Source organism: Rutilus rutilus (assembly GCF_951802725.1).
Source record: "Rutilus rutilus genome assembly, chromosome: 25".
Classification (NCBI taxonomy): domain Eukaryota; kingdom Metazoa; phylum Chordata; class Actinopteri; order Cypriniformes; family Leuciscidae; genus Rutilus; species Rutilus rutilus.
The window spans coordinates 12,051,102-12,069,856 of NC_140229.1; the positions used below are offsets into that span (position 1 = coordinate 12,051,102).

At 38.1% G+C, this 18,755-nt stretch overlaps 1 protein-coding gene across 4 annotated transcripts in view; it reads right to left on the reverse strand.

The window, feature by feature from the left end:
• Positions 1-18,755, reverse strand: part of ntm (neurotrimin) — a 338,066-nt gene that overhangs the window by 39,892 nt on the left and 279,419 nt on the right. The gene's annotated exons all lie outside the window — the stretch shown is intronic.

The following is an 18,755-nucleotide window of genomic DNA, read 5'->3' on the forward strand; positions in this document are numbered from 1 at the left end:
GTATGAAATGTGCATTTCTCTCAGGCGCATTCACTAAGATCGCGAGTCAGCATCATCAACTTCACACGTCAAATACACAGGAACGATTATCGGCCTGTTCACATCGGCCCTATTTTGACATCGGAACAATACCGATGTGTAAAAAAATTACCATATCGGCCGATATTATATTGGCGGCCGATATATCGTGCACCACTTACATATATATATATATGATTATGTTTCATATTTGACTGGTTGGCTGCCAATAAGCCAGTGATATTTCTGAGTCAACACAAAGGATAACAATTAGCCTCGTTCCAGCCAGATGATCTCTTACTGCAAGCGTCCACTGGTGCGGAAGAAACCCGCTCAATACTGCTTAAAACTCTAGTGGTCTGCAGCTTTGGGACTGTGTCTGTAAAATGCAGAGCAGTGTGGATGCCTTCAGAATGGTTAATGATTGCTTTCAATATGTGGTCAATAAAGTCATCATTTATGCACAATAACAGTGCAAACTTTACCCTTGTTTACCCAAAGTATAGAGCAAATTTAATAAACTTTTTTTAACCTAGCCGCAACGCTTTTTCAAAATCTGAATTCAATATAGCAACAGTGTGCTCTGAATACACCAAAAAATCCAGAACTATTGGTGGATTTTGAAACTTCTGACAAACTGACTTTACCTCACTGGCTGCCACCCTCTATTTCTCTTTTCCCATTTGAATAAAGTTGTACATTTCTCAACTTTTTGATGCTCTTGGTGGTTGCTCTTGCTGGTTGCTCTGCTGTCAATCCCCCATGTGAGCACGTCACTCAACTCCCATGGAGAATGAATTGAAAACACCTGCTCAACTCCATGCCAGTGGACCCATATGGTTACGGACTAAATTACATGGAGCCAGTGATTCTGGAAGGGGAGTTAGCTGATAAAACATCTACCATCTGAAAATATACTTCCAGTATGCTACAGCTCCATTCTTGTCATACAGTCATGGACACGTGTCATATTACAGTAAAACCACATGTCGTTTTTGTCTTCTGTGGCACAATAAACATGTCAGTGTCACCAGTTGTTTGATAAGCACAGCGAGTTTGGGAAAGAGGAAATCAATCTGTTTCATTGCTGTCACAAGAACCTAAAGACCAGCAGTGGCAGAACTCAGTTCCAAAACCTAGCGAGTTTCCTCGCTGCACACTGCCAAAATAGGCAGGTGCCTATACTAAAACTAAAACAATATAAGAATTTGAACATATCTCCCACCCTATGTCACTGGTCAGGCTAATAGTTAGGCCCGCCCCTAACCCCACACCATAGGCTGAACCAAAGTTGCTGTTGTCAGGCTGAGCAGGAAGGTTTTTCAGGGAAATCAATGACAACAAATTACTTATAGCTGTCTCTGAATCTTAAACTGGGATGGGAAAAGCATTCCACCATGGAAAAAAAATCACATATTTCTCATTCAAAAGCATTTGGCAAACATGATCTTAGTTAGAAACCAGTTTATTGTTCAGTTGATGTAACTAAAACTAAATAGTTAAACTAAAAACTAAAACTAAATAAAAAAGTATATAGATACATTATAGAATATACAGTATATACTTCACAGTCAATATTAAAATAAATAAAAAAGTTTTATAACCAACTTTCACCTCATCTGTCATCTTGGAGTTCAGTGCAATGCATTCTGGGATTGGCTACTTCATTAAGGATAGCTACAACACATTTCTAGCTTAATTTTTTTAAAGAATATTCTCTATTCGTTTCAGATAAAAGCATCTGCTGAATGCATACGTAAAGTAAATGTAGAATTTGGGCAAACCAAGGTATCAACAAATATGTCCGAAAGCTGTTGAAATGAGCTTTGAACAGAATAATTCTGAGGAGAAATGTCTTGATTTTTTATTTCTGTCTGAACAAGGCATGTTTAGAGTTGCTTCCTGGTTCTCATAATTCTCATAAAATGACTAATTTCTATTGATTTACATTCATTAATATTTCACACACTTGTGCACTCTTTCTTCAAGGATCAATAGTCACACGATCAATAGTGAAACCAGTCACAATGCACGTGAATACAAATGAAATAACATGTTACCGTTCTGTTGTGTACAAACAGCATTTGACTTTGACTTGTTCCTATGTAAAGCTGATATAATGGCTCTGCTCTGTGACCAAAAATCTACATTATGAATACACAAGACCCTAATATTTGAAACACAGCTGCAGGAACCATGTTTGCATCCAGTGAAAATGTCAGATAATTTGACATGCAAATGATGACCTCTTTCAGACGCTGATTACTATGCAAAGTCTTTAATCAGGGAATGAATTTTGACTTCATCTGTTTCTTCTATACAACACATTCGCTGGATTTTTTGTTCCTCAAAAACACACACACAAAAAAAAAAAAAAAAAAAAAACCAAAAGCAGCTTTTGCCATCCCCGGCTCTTTGCTGGGCTTGGGGGATATCCCGAGTATCGTTGCACTCTCTCCCCATCACAGCTTGGATATAATCCTTTCCTCTAGGTATGTGACAGAAACAGTTTAAAGACAAATGCAGATGGGCTACATCATAGTCCCTTAAGAAAGGGGTTTATATCAGCTTTATGGTTTTTAGGAAATACTGTTCACATGTTTCTCTCCTTTTTCACACTTTCTACTTTAAGTGCAGTAATTTGTCTTTGAAAGTAAGTTTCTTCCATCTCTGTTTATTTAAAGTGTTTCTTCCAGTGTTTCTTCTCACTCATTTGTCATTATAGCAGTTGTCGATATAAGCTACTAGATAGAAGACACAATGAATTGGTAGAAATATGTAGAAACATCAAGTAACAACATTATTTCAATTAAAACTAGCTCTATTGTTATATATATCATTATCATGAAATAAAGTTACTCAAGACTTTGGTCTCCCACCCTATGTCACTGGTCAGGCCAATAGTTAGCCCCGCCCCTAACTTAACGCCATAGGCTGAACCAAAATTGCTATTGTCAGGCTGGTCAGGGAGCTTTTTATAAGGAAATCAAAGCCAACAAATTACTGTCTCTGCATCTTAAGTTGGGATGGGGAAAGCATTCCAACATGGAAAAAATAAATAAAAAAATACACATTTCTCATTCAACAGCATTTGGCAAACATGATCTTAGTTAGCAACCAGTTTATCCAATAAACATAGGAAAATAACCAATCTATAATGACATGAAACTGAGGCCAACAGATTTCTCTAAGAAAGATGCTACGGTGAGTGTGTATGACATGCTACATCTGCAGGAAGACATTCTGAGAGCGCCACTGAAGCCAACAGCCGTGAGGCAACTGCTGTCTTTCTCTTCATAAATGTGGATGGCAATGGCAGTGACAGCTCAGACCAGCTTTATAAAGATTAGGAGGAGTTGGCTTTGTTTCTCCTTGACCTTATTATACATCAACAACTGCATGGAGGGAAATACGACGGTTTGACTGGTATTCTGAGCGAGACCTCTGGAGCACGGCTATTTTGATTAGCATGAATTAGTTTTGGTGTTAACACGGTTCGCCTCTGCAAACATGATCATAGCGCAGTTCACTCCCACGCTGACACGATGTGCCGGAGAACATAAATTAATGGCTGTGCGGAAAAACAGGAAATGCAGATTAGATCTACTATTTTTATACTTAAATTAATGTTTTTTCATTCAAATAAAATTCAGATAATGTGTTATGGTATTAGAGTAAGAGAGAGAGAGACAGACATATAGTAAGAGAAAAAGAGAGAGACTGAGAAAGAAACAAGCATAAAGATGAAAACATGAAAACAAACTGAAGCACTGTGGTACGACGTCATGATTCAATCCGTGGACAGTTGCATGATGACAGCACAGTAAAATCTTATTGTCATGATGATTTCACGTTCACACACACTATAACAGCGGTTCTCAACTGATTTGGCCATGGGACCCATATTTTCCCATGGTCATTAAGCTGCAACCCAAATTTTTAGGAACTTGAACCAAGAAATTATTTCTCAAAAATGGAACACACACAAGCACTTTACTTAACATACACATAAACTGTAAGAATATCACTAACACTGTTGAATTTAACAGTATAAATTAAGACTATTAAATAGCAGTCTCAAACTAGTTTTTGTTAATATAATGAAGTAAGTTGGTATGAGCCACCACAGTTATCAAAAATAAAGAAAAAAACACTAAGTGAAAATAAAGGGTTAAGGTTACAGAAAATGTACCTAAGTAAATACACAATGCTAAAATGAACGAGTTAATAAAACATATGGACACTGATCCTGATGATTAGAATGAGCATCATATATGATGCACCAGTTACATCATTTATTGGTACTTTTTGGTATATTGCATGTTCGTAATTTAATTTGCTCTTTATAAATAGTAGGGCTGCACAATTAATCACAACAAAGAATTACGTTGTTGGTTTTTTACGTTGGGTCTTTGACTGCGCACTCGGCTACCCACTCAGAACGGTCTTGAGACTTTTGGGTCGACGACCCATCAGCTGAGAAACACTGGTTTATAAAACCAAGTTAACTTACATTACAGGCAGATCTCTGCTTCTGGTACCTGAAGCTCATTAATAAACAGCAACAGCTTGAGGTGTTGTGTCTTCTAAATGCTCTGACCTTTCTGGAGGCCCTATGCATGCAATTATTAATTTTTATTACATTCCACTTTTAATCACATTGTCCACTTTTGCACATTCAAGTATCCCTACATGATTTTAATAACTTAACGTATTTGCCATGCGAATGCCGTGACCAAGGCACCCAACCGCCTGTGGTTATTAAGGATAAGGACACTGTAGTCAGGGCACATGAAGGCCTTTGCATGCTCACAGACATTCGGAGCACAGAGACATTAGACACACATAGGTATTTGGGGAGTCACAGTTTGGGGGAATTTGATGGAACACATGGCAGGCACACTGTAAAAAATTGTGTTCGAAGAACTTAAAGGCAACAGATGGCATTTTGTAGAGTTATTTACTTAATTACTTTAAGTCTTGTCTGACCTTAAAAAAGTCAAGTTGCCCAGACTTAGAATTTGCTATACTGCCGTGCAAAGGCAAAAGACCGTAACTTCGTTTTTGGTCGAAAATGAGTTATTTATATTTTTGGCACATTCAAGACCTCCTTTATCATGTGGATGAGTATCTTGAATCAATTCCCTTGTTTTTTCGAGAAAATAATGAGTTGTCTTAACAGTAACTTCCAAAAGCCCATGAGAAACCAAGGCAGAACACCGTAACACCAGTTACCGCTCTTTGGCTTTGTTTTGAAACGCTCAAATTGAGTTACGGTACTCTGCCTTTGTTCAGCCGCGCGTCAATATTAAGTTACTGTGCCGGTGTTCTATCAAATAATGCTACCTACCAGATTGTACGGTTATCTGCCTTTGTTTTACTGTCCATTAAAATTAAAATTACGGTGTAGCCTGTGTACTTTGTACAGCTGCCATCAGTCCCTCTAACTTCTGATGTCCTCAGAGCTTTGTCCTGCACAAATGCGGTCAGAACATTTAGTATGGTCTGAAACCGCTCCATCGACAAACGTGCGATATCGATCGCGAAGGATTATGCTGAGTTGACAGAAAAATGTTACACATGCCGTAGCAGATGAATACAACAAAGAACTAAAGCCCCGCCTCACTCAGTTCGGGTACCGGACCTGGTTGAAACACTCATGCATCTAGCTGGGAAAGTGCCAAAACTGCCTTCAGCACCGTAAACACGTTCGAACCAACGCTGGACTAATACAGTGAGGAAAATAAGTATTTGAACACCCTGCTATTTTGCAAGTTCTCCCACTTGGAAATCATGGAGGGGTCTGAAATTGTCATCGTAGGTGCATGTCCACTGTGAGAGACATAATCTAAAAAAAAAAATCCAGAAATCACAATGTATGATTTTTTAACTATTTATTTGTATGATACAGCTGCAAATAAGTATTTGAACACCTGTCTATCAGCTAGAATTCTGACCCTCAAAGACCTGTTAGTCTGCCTTTAAAATGTCCACCTCCACTCCATTTATTATCCTAAGTTAGATGCACCTGTTTGAGGTCGTTAGCTGCATAAAGACACCTGTCCACCCCATACAATCAGTAAGAATCCAACTACTAACATGGCCAAGACCAAAGAGCTGTCCAAAGACACTAGAGACAAAATTGTACACCTCCACAAGGCTGGAAAGGGCTACGGGGAAATTGCCAAGCAGCTTGGTGAAAAAAGGTCCATTGTTGGAGCAATCATTAGAAAATGGAAGAAACTAAACATGACTGTCAATCTCCCTCGGACTGGGGCTCCATGCAAGATCTCACCTCGTGGGGTCTCAATGATCCTAAGAAAGGTGAGAAATCAGCCCAGAACTACACGGGAGGAGCTGGTCAATGACCTGAAAAGAGCTGGGACCACCGTTTCCAAGGTTACTGTTGGTAATACACTAAGACGTCATGGTTTGAAATCATGCATGGCACGGAAGGTTCCCTTGCTTAAACCAGCACATGTCAAGGCCTGTCTTAAGTTTGCCAATGACCATTTGGATGATCCAGAAGAGTCATGGGAGAAAGTCATGTGGTCAGATGAGACCAAAATAGAACTTTTTGGTCATAATTCCACTAAACGTGTTTGGAGGAAGAAGAATGATGAGTATCATCCCAAGAACACCATCCCTACTGTGAAGCATGGGGGTGGTAGCATCATGCTTTGGGGGTGTTTTTCTGCACATGGGACAGGGCGACTGCACTGTATTAAGGAGAGGATGACCGGGGCCATGTATTGCGAGATTTTGGGGAACAACCTCCTTCCCTCAGTTAGAGCATTGAAGATGGGTCGAGGCTGGGTGTTCCAACATGACAATGACCCGAAGCACACAGCCAGGATAACCAAGGAGTGGCTCTGTAAGAAGCATATCAAGGTTCTGGTGTGGCCTAGCCAGTCTCCAGACCTAAACCCAATAGAGAATCTTTGGAGGGAGCTCAAACTCCGTGTTTCTCAGCGACAGCCCAGAAACCTGACTGATCTAGAGAAGATCTGTGTGGAGGAGTGGGCCAAAATCCCTCCTGCAGTGTGTGCAAACCTGGTGAAAAACTACAGGAAACGTTTGACCTCTGTAATTGCAAACAAAGGCTACTGTTCCAAATATTAACATTGATTTTCTCAGGTGTTCAAATACTTATTTGCAGCTGTATCATACAAATAAATAGTTAAAAAATCATACATTGTGATTTCTGGATTTTTTTTTTTTTTTTAGATTATGTCTCTCACAGTGGACATGCACCTACGATGACAATTTCAGACCCCTCCATGATTTCTAAGTGGGAGAACTTGCAAAATAGCAGGGTGTTCAAATACTTATTTTCCTCACTGTATATCTATGGAGGTATTTTGTCATGTCAAATGTATTAATAATGCCATCAGAATGCAACCAAAGCACAGGATAGCAATAAGTAGATGGCTATACATAATTGTAAATCATACAAAATAAATGCCATGATCACAATGATTTTGTTAATGGTGATCAGCAATCAAATATTGATAATGTGGAAGTTACTGCCTTTTGCCTTGGCATGACTTCTCACTTTTTGCTGACAATACAAAGGAAGAGTACAGTAACTTTAAAACAGTGGTCAAAAGTCAAGTTTAAGCTCAAGATTTTTTTTTATGTATGTCATTTTCATTACTTAAACATCTATTTGCCAGATTTCCAGTGTCCTACCTATAATTAATTTGGCGGGACAACTAAAAATCTTTAAAGTCAGGGGGAAGCAGATCTGGTCACATATATTATTTAGCAATATTATTGATTTGACCACACTGACACTATTGGGCAAAACTTGAAATCAACTGAGCTGGATAATGACACTGTTTTCTGCAGAACTGCTTTATAGATGATTTGACTTTGTTTCATAATTGATGAATTTTGCAACATCGACATTGTTATTAACCTGAACTGAATCAACATTGAACTGACACATTTGTCTTCTGTAGAGCTGTGCATAGTTAAATTAAACTTATTTCATAATTGATCAACTTTACACAATTATTAAACAGAACTGAATTAACACTGAACTGTCTTCAGCTGAATAATGACACTATAGGGAAACATTTTACAATAACAGGGCATAAATAATCATGTACTGATACCTGAATTAATAGTTACTTCAACATGAACTCATGATTAGTGATGATATGAACTAATCATGAACCAATGAAAAGCGATCCTTAACTACGTCAGGAGTCATAATGATTCATGCATTAATAACAGCAGCCTTATGTTAGTACATGTTTGATAGTTAATGCATTAATTAATGTTTAGGGGTAAACTAAATCAATCAGGCTCCGTAAGAATAAATAAGTAATCTAAATTTGAATTAAACGTATGATTTAATACTACCATAATTTAAACTTTAATATCATAATCTGCCATCTGCAGCTTTGTGACAAATAATTGAATTGGCACATGATTATTTAGCCATTAATTACACAGATCCGTCTAACCAAACGTGGAAAATAGACTAATATATGGTGGCCAAGAGTGCTCAACACGATTGTTACGTCCTTAGGGACGTTTAGAGAGTTTTTGGGGGTGGTTTGTGTTTCTCTTTTCGGTTTCTTTTGTCTCTCTTACGCTCGCTGATTGGCTGTTTTGCCTGTCAGTGATTCGTAATGAGTTGAGTGGGTGTGTCCTGTGAGGCGGGATCCTCATCATTTTGATGCTTGACATCTGGGGAAGCGCTACTTAAGGGACATGCTACTGCCAGAGTGGGAGAGAGACTTTTTGTTTTGATTTTGCCTTGTGATGTGTTTTGTTTCTCTTTGCTTGATTTAGTTTTGTTAAGTGTTAAGTGTTTAGTCTGTCATGTTAATCGTGCCTTGTTTTTGATTGCCCCAAAAACTTCTTATTTGTGAGCTCTGAAAGATTTAAACAGCTCTTCAAAGCTGGGTTAAGCGGGAAGGAGGAGAGGCTGTCACGTGACATACATTTACACATTTAGTTTGATTTTTGTCTATATACACTAGGTTAGGGATTGTGCCACTCTCTGTAGTAGTTTTAGTTACGACATCACGGACCTTGAAGACTTTTTCTTTGATCTTTCTTTTTTTTTTGTTCAGGATTAGATTGAAATGGTTTAGTTAGTTCCTTTTTGATTGTTATTTTTGTTTGTTTGGCACAATCCAGTTTTCCCCTTTGTTCCTTCCGTTTTGCTTTGTTCATATGTAAAACAGTTATTACTTTACCTTTATTAAATTAAGTTCATTTGATTTTGTTGTGTCTCTCGGTTTTCTCATTTCATTCAATGCTCAATGGTGATAGGTGTCCGAACTGGCTTAATGTTCCCCTTTTAAAATTCCTAGACGGTTGAGAGCCAAAGAAGGGTCGTAACAGCGCTGGAACTGAAGAAAACACATGCAAATAGAAAAACACCGACAAATTAAGTAAACATCTTCATCAATTTCACAACACATGTGTGCTCCAAATACTCACAACACAACCAAGTACAGAGACGCGCTGCAAAAGTTTACAACACAACCAAATACAGAGACGCGCTGCAAATAGCACAGACCACAACGGAAAGTTTCATAAGAAATGTTACAGTAGGTAATGCAGGGTCCAAAGATGCGATGGCAAGTTTTAAAGTTGAGACACTCACACACAGATATTTGGAGCACACATGTGTTGTGAAACTGATGAAGACGTTTACTTAATTTGCGGGTGTTTCTATTTGCATGTGTTTTCTTCAGTTGCAGGGTGTTGAGCTCTCTTGGCCACCGTGCTAATAACTACCACTAATAAATTTAATTTGATCTAAACCGGTTTCTGATTTTTATAGTTCATTTAGGCCTATGTTTAGTAATAGCTACTTTTCTTCCCAGACCTACAGTATGTAGGGTTTGATTTGTGGGACACACATTAGTGGCGCACAAGGTGCTCGCTTGTAGTAGTGGGAAGTTCGGATCATTTTACTGACTCGGATCTTTGAATCTCAAAATAAACAAATCTTTTTTTTTCGAGTCATTTCGTTCATTTTGTGCATTTCAGCAGAATGTATTTAAAATTGTATATGTTAATAGCCAAATTCCCGAAACACATCAAATGTTGATCGCATTTAGAATAAGAAAAAAATTGCAATTCAAGTAAAAGGCCAAATTATGAGAAACAGAAACAATTCATTAATTTATCTTGGTCTTCAGGCTATGCAGTCTGTTAGTTTACCTCACCTCCCAATCTGAGTCGTTAGTTCATCACGTGATCCTCATAAACTGAGCTGTGCAGCTGTACAGTCGGATGTGCAGTCGGATACAGAATTGATTAGTTCACGTTTCGAGTCTATCGACTTCGGGTTCGACTCATTCGTTCATCACGTGACAGCCCCATCGGCTGAAGCTATGCAGTCGGTACCGGATACAGAATTGATTAGTTCATCTCTGAGTCTTCGGGTTTGAGTCGTTCGGTTTTATGTCACGTAACTGCATGTTGTTATAGGCTATATATAGGTATCTTTATCAAAGTGATTTTCCCCATCATAGATACAGTTTAAAGCATTACCAACTCTTTAGTACCACATTCATATGGAAAAGAACCATCATGACAGAAATTCTAAAAATTATAAATTGAAAGAAAAAAGCTATAATTTGAGACCTAATACGCAGCATGTAACTGTTAAAAAAAAAACTATGCGCTTGTTTATGAGAAAGTTTCAGAAATATGAACTCATTTATGTGTCCAGTCACGTCACATGACAAAAGAACGAAAGACTCAGAAGAATCAGACCCGAAGACTCGAGAGGTGAACTAATCATTTCTCTTTCCGGTACTGACAACATAGCCTCTATGAGACTGACAGGAAGAACGAAAGACTCGAGAGATGAAATAATAATTTCTGTTTCCAGTACAGAACCTATAGGATGTTGCGCATGCGCGGTCAACACAAAATGAACGAATCACTCTCTGAGACAACTCGGTAGTCCAGAGTCCTATTAAAGGGACAATAAGTAACTTTTTAGGTATTTTATTATCTAAAATCAATATTTTTATTCATAAATATGTCCTCAATAGTGTACAAATACCTCTGCCAATGATCTGACTTATCCTCGTAAACAAAGAATTTATTATCTTTATATACATGGGACGGGTAAGTCCACGGAGGCTTCCATGTAGTTCCGCCATCTTGAAAAACTATAATAGCAGAGAGGGACAAAAAGTACTAGGCCAACGCGTTTTCACAACGCGTTTTTCTTTCAGAGCCAGCGTCACGTGACTGAACCCAGCAGAAGCGGAGGAGCAGAGCAGTGAGAGGCGCTTTTGTCACTGCCGCGGCAAGTTTAAAAGGCTGCACTGCACGGTTAAGTCACAGGATAACGAGTCATCTTCGTCGAAAAAAGTCCACAATAAGACCATAAAAGGAAACGTGATCGGAGATTACAAAAACATGGGTTATTATAATGTCGGGATAGCTAATGCAGGAGAAAGCTTTCAAAAGAGACGCTGAAGTTGCCTGCTTTCTTCTCGACAGGTAAGTCAATGTCACGGTCTTAATTACAGGCTTTTTATTTTTATTTTTTTATTAGCCTAGATATAGACCACCCAGCGGGGTGACGCGGCACCCTGGGGTGCTTCTGGCGAGAGCAGGGGTGCTGTGTAAAAAAAACAATTTTTTACCATCAATCTCGGATCGTCGGAAGTCTCTAATAACAACAAATAATGCGCACAAATTTATAATAAAAATTCAAATCATAAGTTTTCGGCGTTGAATTGCGGAGGTTGCGCTTGCGTGTGATTTTATTCCCGTGCCTCATTCCCAGTGCGTCCACATAAAGCTGCCTATTTTTCATTGATGCGTTTACAGTCAAATACATACTAAAACATTGTCACAACGTCCGTCTTGCCGCGTATTCACATAAACACATCGGTTATGTCCGTGCTGCTGTCAACGCAATGCGTGCGATTAATGTTTTTCAGTTTAACACGTTAAAAATATTTAACGCAATTAAAGCAGCATTTTTTTTCTGTCATCCTTTGGCTAGCGTTACATTATATAATCACGTTCTTCTTCATGCAAATGCTTCTAATCATGCAAGCGAGAAAATACAAAAGAGAATGCGCTGTCTGTGATGCTGTCACGACGCGCGCCAGACTCGACTTCTCTTTCGCGCTTTCGCTTTGAGTATCCTCATGAGAGCAGTCTTAAATTAGTTAAATAAAGTCTTAAATGAACGTTAAGAGTTGTGAGAAAATGGGACGCGTGTGGGATCCACATGTGACAGTGCAGCAGTGACAACAGATCACTTCATTCATAAAAATATGCCATTAAACAATGATTTGAAATATACTGTTTTTATGATGTTTCTACATTAATTTGGAGATTTACTGTGAAATTATTAGGCTACATAAAATATAGTAAAAACAAGCTATCTTGTGCAATTATAACAAAATTATCATATGTCATTATGTAAAGTGATCTCTTCAGAAGAAAGTAATGATTTCCTTGATTTTAAATGGATGAAAAAAAAAAAAAAATAATAGATAAAAATATCTATGACAGTAGGCCTATAAGTTCTTCCCTGTGGTATTGAAAATTTATTTATTTATTTATTTATTTATTTATTGCTCAAGTCATACATAAATGTTTCATTCATTCATTCATTCATTCGTAACATGCATGAACGAAGAAAAAAAAAGGAACAGGAAGAAGACAATCTTATGGTACCTGTCATTTATTTGTGCACATCAAAAATTAAATAAAAAACCCCCAGCATATTTCAAGGTATAGTATCAAAGTACTATCGTGACAACACTAGTGTAGGGTGCCACACATTTTTTTTTAATTTCAAAGGGTGCCTTGACTGAAAAAAGGTTGGGAAACACTGATATAGACAGTAGAACATAGTTAAAAGTTAAACAGGCTCTTTGATGAATAGCAGCTATTGAGTAAAGTAGAGAAGGCCCTATAAACAAGGTTGTAAGTTTTGTTTGTTCAAAACTGTAACATTCGTTTGTTTGTTGTCAAGTTGTAGTTTGTTTGAAATAACAAACCAGTTCACCCGAAGGAAAACTCGATGAAGTGCTATTAGAGGACATCCTGTCATTGCTTTTTGGTACATAATGGCTACCGTAGATGCAACACACATTTGAAAATGCGAGGCGCTAGAGAGCACTATTCATTTGATTGCAAAATACAATTTCACCACTAGATGGGAGAAAATCCCACTTAGTGTCCCTTTAAAGATTCGTTCAAAATGAACGAATCGTTCATGACCGACCCATCACTACTCGCTTGGCACATTAGTTGTGTTCCTATGGTAATGCTGGCATTTTAATCTCATAAATGTGCACTGCTTTGGTAAACAGAATTAATAATTAAAGACATGTTTGCATGTATGTTGTATTTGGGAGTTTTCAGGAGGTTATGTACAGTAATTAATGTTTTTAATACACAAACACACACACACACACACACACACACACACACACACACACACTGTATATTAGTCATTTTGAAGTCACATCTGCAATGCTTGCTGACTTAACTGAAATGAGATTTTAAAAAAATTACATCAACATCAAAAAAATGTACGTGCAGAACTTCATTTACTAAACCCTTAATGAGCTAATCTCTAGTTGATGCTTTTAACAAGGTCAGCAGTGAGTTGTGCGGCTCTAAATATTTGCCTTCCAGTGCCCTCACAGGCACTGATAAAGACGAACCGCGTCCTTTATTTGTATTCGTGACGACGGTTGAGATTTACGCTGTTTATCATAAGCAGGTGTTCGCAAAACCACTCCCAGTGTTTACATAATACCTGCTTATTCAGGTTATTACGAACTCATTTCTCACGATAAATTTGATGTGCGGGGCTGTGACTCTGCATACGGAGCAGCAAATTGGATCTCTATTCAAATGTGCAGTTTACACTGTAAAGATAGAGAGCAGCTGAGGGCTTTCTCTGTCTGTCTGCCACCAACTGCGGTTATAGCCGCGCACCCCAATCAGGGATGTGCGATTCCCTCCAGCTCTCTATGTGCTGTTTGGTAACTGTGGGTTACGGTTGTATTTCTGTCAGTGTGCTGTTGTGTCCAGGTATTGTGCAGAATCTGACCTCTGTGCTGAAACATCTCTTCACACTCTCAATCAAGGCAGTATTCTGGAACTACGTTACCAAGGCAACAGGGCAGATGACTTGGATCTGCTAAATGCTTGGCTTGAACTGACCGATTGTGCTATACGGAATGCTAAAGCAAAACATGTCTTGATGCTAACTGGAAGTCTTTGATATAATATTGCACAAGATTGTTTGATATATTAATACGAAAAGTAGATTTTTACGTTTCTGAAGAAAATTGAGTGGTGCTTGCCAGGAGGCTACTTAAAATGATACCATGATGTTTTAAAAAAGTAGACATTTGAATGAAATGTTGTTTGGTCAATATTAAACAAGGATTTGATCATGCTGTAAAGTGTAACAACAACAATCACCAGGATGTTGGCTCCCTCTGCAGGCATTTGTTATAATGTACATAAATTGATTGTTTATATTATGTATATTACATTATGTATTTTAACAGTTTTGTTCAATAAAACCATACGATCACTTACTTTTGATACTTTCGTTGAACCAATTGCCTCATTGTTATTATATATGTATTTTAAGTCATTTTAAAGGCTGTTGTTCACTTCGGTCTATTTTTATTACCACAACATGTATTATCAGATTACTCGATTAATCTTCAAATAATCAACAGATTACTCGATTACCCAAATAATCGTTAGTGACAGCCCTAATTCAGATTATCTAGACAAACTTTGTCAAAAACTATAGTGATGTAAATTTATTTGGATTTCAACTGCTTTCTTTGAATTTCAGTTGTTAAGATTTGAACTCATTTAATAGAAAAAAACGTATGTGACTTCGTTCCGCACTGTTTGTGCTTCGGACATGAATTATAGCTCAAAGTATGTGGGTTTGTGAGAATAGGTGTGCTATTACTTCTATAAGTTCTGTAAAAAATACAAACCATAGACTGAAGGAGCGAACTGAGCCATATGTAGTAGTAACATTCTGAATTTTACATTTTAAACTCTCAAGTCTAAGCAACAGTGATGCCTGCCTCAGCAAACACCACTAATACAATTTTCATAGATGTGAAAGATATTTCTTGCAGCTCTTCCCCAAATCCTGCCCATTCTTTGATCTAACGTTCAGTTTAATTGATGGTGTCTTGAGAGGTCTTCTCCACTGACGCAAGTATGAACTCATCTAACCCAACGTACAGTTCTTCCTTTATAGATCAAAGACTCTCTCAGAACCATGTGTCAGTGAGGCTAATTACAACAAACAAAGATTTAACCACAGCTTATCAACTAACACAAATCCAGGTCTGGAACCATTAGCCATAAGTTAATAACTGGACCTCTTTGAAACAATTCTGGGTTATTTGCTTCTCTTTGGTCTATGGTGCTTTCCCTTAACTTGCTTGCCTTTCAGGACAAAAACTACATGACACTGCATTGTTGCAATTAAAAGGGAAAACTTTAAATAAACCAATAGTATGGTGACTATATATGTTAAATACAGTGGGGAGAACAAGTATTTGATACACTGCTGATTTAGCAGGTTTTCCCACTTACAAAGCATGTAGAAGTCTGTCATTTTTATCATAGGTACTCTTCAACTGTGAGTGACGGAATCTAAAACAAAAATCCAGAAAATCACATTGTATGATTTTTAAGTAATTATTTTGCATTTTATTGCATGACATAAGTATTTGATACATCAGAAAAGCAGAACATAATATTTGGTACAGAAACCTTTGTTTGCAATTACAGAGATCATACGTTTCCTGTAGTTCTTGACCAGGTTTGCACACACTGCAGCAGGGATTTTGGCCCACTCCTCCATACAGATCTTCTCCAGATCCTTCAGGTTTCGGCGCTGTCGCTGGGCAATACAGACTTTCAGCTCCCTCCAAAGATTTTCTATTGGGTTCAGGTCTGGAGACTGGCTAGGCCACTCCAGGACCTTGAGATGTTTCTTACGGAGCCACTCCTTAGTTGCCCTGGCTGTGCGTTTCGGGTCGTTGTCATGCTGGAAGACCCAGCCACGACCCATCTTCAATCCTCTTACTGAGGGAAGGAAGTTGTTGGCCAAGATCTCGCGATACATGGCCCCATCCATCCTCCCCTCAATACGGTGCAGTCGTCCTGTCCCCTTTGCAGAAAAGCATCCCCAAAGAATGATGTTTCCACCGCCATGCTTCACGGTTGGGATGGTGTTCTTGGGGTTGTACTCATCTTTCTTCTTCCTCCAAACACGGCGAGTCGAGTTTAGACCAAAAAACTCTATTTTTGTCTCATCAGACCACATGACCTTCTCCCATTCCTCCTCTTGATCATCCAGATGGTCATTGGCAAACTTCAGACGGGCCTGGACATGAGCTGGCTTGAGCAGGGGGACCTTGCGTGCGCTGCAGGATTTTAATCCATGACGGCGTAGTGTGTTACTAATGGTTTTCTTTGAGACTGTGGTCCCAGCTCTCTTCAGGTCATTGACCAGGTCCTACCGTGTAGTTCTGGGCTGATCCCTCACCTTCCTCATGATCACTGATGCCCCACGAGGTGAGATCTTGCATGGCGCCCCAGACCGAGGGAGATTGACCGTCATCTTGAACTTCTTCCATTTTCTAATAATTGCGCCAACAGTTGTTACCTTCTCACCAAGCTGCTTGCCTATTGTCCTGTAGCCCATCCCAGCCTTGTGCAGGTCTACAGTTTTATCCCTGATGTCCTTATACAGCTCTCTGGTCTTGGCCATTGTGGAGAGGTTGGAGTCTGTTTGATTGAGTGTGTGGTAACAGGTAACGAGTTCAAACAGGTGCAGTTAACACAGGTAATGAGTGGAGAACAGGAGGGCTTCTTAAAGACAAACTAACAGGTCTGTGAGAGCCAGAATTCTTACTGGTTGGTAGGTGATCAAATACTTATGTCATGCAATAAAATGCAAATGAATTATTTAAAAATCATACAATGTGATTTTCTGGATTCCGTCTCTCACAGGTGAAGTGTACCTATGATAAAAATGACAGACTTCTACATGCTTTGTAAGTAGGAAAACCTGCAAAATCGGCAGTGTATCAAATACTTGTTCTCCCCACTGTATATGTTTTTGCCCACAGGTCAGCTTTGTGTAACATCATTTTGCAGGAAACTTTGAAAATTGGACTTTTGGAATTAATTATAACAGTTTTTTAATCATTTATTTTGAAGTGTTTCATTTAATTTACTTATGCATAAAACAAGTAGGCTATGACTAAGGTTTCATGTGTTAAGAACAATTAATAGCTTTTTTTCATATTCAAACTAATTTTGAAATATTAAATATTGGGAAAAATATTAGATAAAATTAAAACATAAAACATACCAAAGAGGGTTAAGATTTTTGAACAAAGCCTGATGGGTAAACATAGTCAAAAGCTAATTTTGTCATGTAGAATGACTGAACATTTATTTTTAACAAATTATCTTGATACATCATGTTGGTTAGGAGCCACCATTACTATGAGTTTGCCAAATACAGCATATTTTGTTGGCCTTATCATTCATTCAATGGAGAATTAGTGTTGGAATAAACATTTAACTACCAAAAAAGACTCACAAATTCCCACAATATTACTCAATGAGTTTTGCATTGAAAGCTGGAATTCTGCAGTGGTGAGCTGCTGTGCTCTAAATCTCTAGCCAGTGTACAGTACCTCCAGTCGGCACTGTTATGACTTACTGCATCACTGCACAGGAATGACACTGCCATCAATCATATTAACACTGGACCCACAAATCAGGAGCAAAAAATGCACCCCCAAGGTTTTACACAATCAGCATTAATTACATAATTATCCACTTCATTAAAATACCCAATATCGTAACTGGAGTTCAAGGTGTTTCAAACCGATACTGAAAAAGGGCCTGCAGAAATGATATTATACCTGTACAAGCATACAGACTATGTGCACACATTCAGGCACAAGCATATTAAAGAGATAATTCACCTAAAAATTCTAATTCATCATTTACTCACCCCCCCATGGTCAGTAAGAAACTTGTATGACTTTGTTTTACTTGAAATACAAAATAAATATAGCAGATATTGCAGAAAGCTGCTTGTTTTGAAAGTGACTTCTTTGTGTGCTGTGCTTCATACATACTGTACATTGCTATACTATTGACAATAGGGCAATGGGCGTTTTTGCTCGTGAAATTTTGCTAATGTGAAAATGTGACCTTTACTTTATAATAGGAAACATAAAAGTGGTTATTTATACAACTTTATATATTGCATACGATGGCTTAATATGATGTAAAGACTAACATTTAAGTAGTTATTTGCAGAAAATCTGTTTAACATTTTAAAGTTCAGTTCAATTATGATGCAACAGGACACAGCACATCAGGTTTGACATCCAAGATTTGAAACATTATTGGTTCTTGTAAGACTAGAAATACAGCTCACAAGTCAAATGGACTACTTTTGTGTCACTTTTATGGTCCTTTTTGTAGTCATTTTAGAGCTTCACTGCTCCAATCCCCATTATAGAAAACGGCACTCTGGATATTCTGCAATATTTTTTCATTCAGAAAGATGATAGAAACTCGTACAATTTTTACAACGACGCAAGCATGAGTAAATGATGACAGTATTTCAATTTTGGATGAAGCGCTCCTTTACAAAAGCGTATAAAAGCATTCACCCTTAGTGCTCTACACCGTGA